Below are 1,824 nucleotides of genomic sequence, written 5' to 3'. Positions count from 1 at the left end.
TAGATAGATAGATAGATAGATAGATAGATAGATAGATATTGGAAAGGATCGCAATTTTGCGCGTGATCAAGTTTATTACTATGTCCGCGGGGAAAATGAAACACGATAAGGTTCATTTTTCCCGTGGACTCAGTATATATATATATATATATATATATATATATATATATATATATATATATATATATATATATATGCAGAACCTTCACTTCACCGTGAAGAGGTATATGCACAATTACCTGTGGAAAGAGAAGATAAGAAACGGTGAGTATTCACCGTTTAATATTTTCTCTTTCCATTGGTGATTGTGCACACACACACACACACACACACACACACACACATATATATATATATATATATATATATATATATATATATATATATATATATATATATATATATATATATATATATATATATATATATCACTAACTAGATGGTGTTTTAATCCTGCGTAAATTTACCAGCTATTGTCTTCTGCACGTCTAAAACAGTTCCCAAAATGCATTCCGTTCACTATGTGAAACTTTAGGATTCCTAAAAATTTTTGACTGTAGCAGCTCTTATATGATGTTCCAGCCATCCCTCGATATCGGACTTTTCCATGGGTGCACTGGCAGCCTATTTACGCTGATGATCAGGCTGGTTATCATGGAAACAGCAAGAGATGGCTTGTGATCTCTGCGGGTCTCGTTCAATAGGTTGAAAAATCTTTCTGCTGCAGTGCCGATTTGAAGTTTTGACGCCTCTTTGTAGATGCTTCAGCCCTTCCGGTACATAAGTGTCATCTTCGATAAAACTTGCCATTGTTAGTAACAGCTAAGTGGACATATAAACTGAATATAGCGTAAAATCTTCCGACCTCCTTACCATAGCGTAGGGAAGGCTAACGTGACCAGTAGGTGGTGAACAGGATGATAAGATCTGAGAGTAACTCTACCTCAGGATCAGGAAATGACAGCGTGCTCGGGATTATTCCCCTTCCGCACAGTCTGTTACGTAGTGAGTCATCTAATGCGCCAGGGAAAACGTTGCCGCAAATCTCTCTGTACTTTAACGTCTTTTAATGGCGCACCTCTGAAGACGTGAGTTCCTGTAGAGCTTCCGTTTAATGTTGTCCCGGATCCTCTCCAAAGCTGCTTACTAAGAACCTGACTGTGCCTAGGACGTAGCTGATCAGCGCTTTTCCTGGGGTCTTGTCTCGTCATTTGAGTTGAACAGAGATAGACGACAGTATACAATAGTATACATTACGCCCAGGTTACCAGGTAAACAGCTGGATTATTATTATCATTAAGTATTATATTTTTCATTATTATAATACTTTTCATTATTATTATTATTATTATTATTATTATTATTATTATTATTGTTGTTGTTTTGATTATCATTATTGTTATCATTATCATTATCGTTATTAATAATATTACAGCCCTCATATTGTGCTCCGAGTGTGATTATATACTGCAAGACACATCTGCTCCAGCAAAGAAATGGACGGTAGGTACTATATACGATACCCGTACTGTTCTAACCGTTACACACGCTCTGTAGCCTAGGGCTGGCCTCCCACCGGATGTGAAGAATGCATTCTCAGGTCCCATCAGTTAGATTGATATCCATTTCATGTAGACTGAGTGATACGAGCGTAGATCTTGTCAGTGTATGTCTCGAAGTACGCAGATAACCTTGATTTTATCAACTCCGTCGCCAGTGCCTAGCTCCAACCTGCCATGATATGGATAGGCAAAACCACATTTGTTTCAGTGTTGTTGCACCTCCCGCGGTCTTCCGAAGTAGACGCTTGCTCCCTCACTTACA

Source organism: Panulirus ornatus, chromosome 21 (genome assembly GCF_036320965.1).
Source record: "Panulirus ornatus isolate Po-2019 chromosome 21, ASM3632096v1, whole genome shotgun sequence".
Classification (NCBI taxonomy): domain Eukaryota; kingdom Metazoa; phylum Arthropoda; class Malacostraca; order Decapoda; family Palinuridae; genus Panulirus; species Panulirus ornatus.
The sequence above is the reverse complement of the archived record's forward strand: the minus strand, read 5'-3'. Positions refer to the sequence as shown.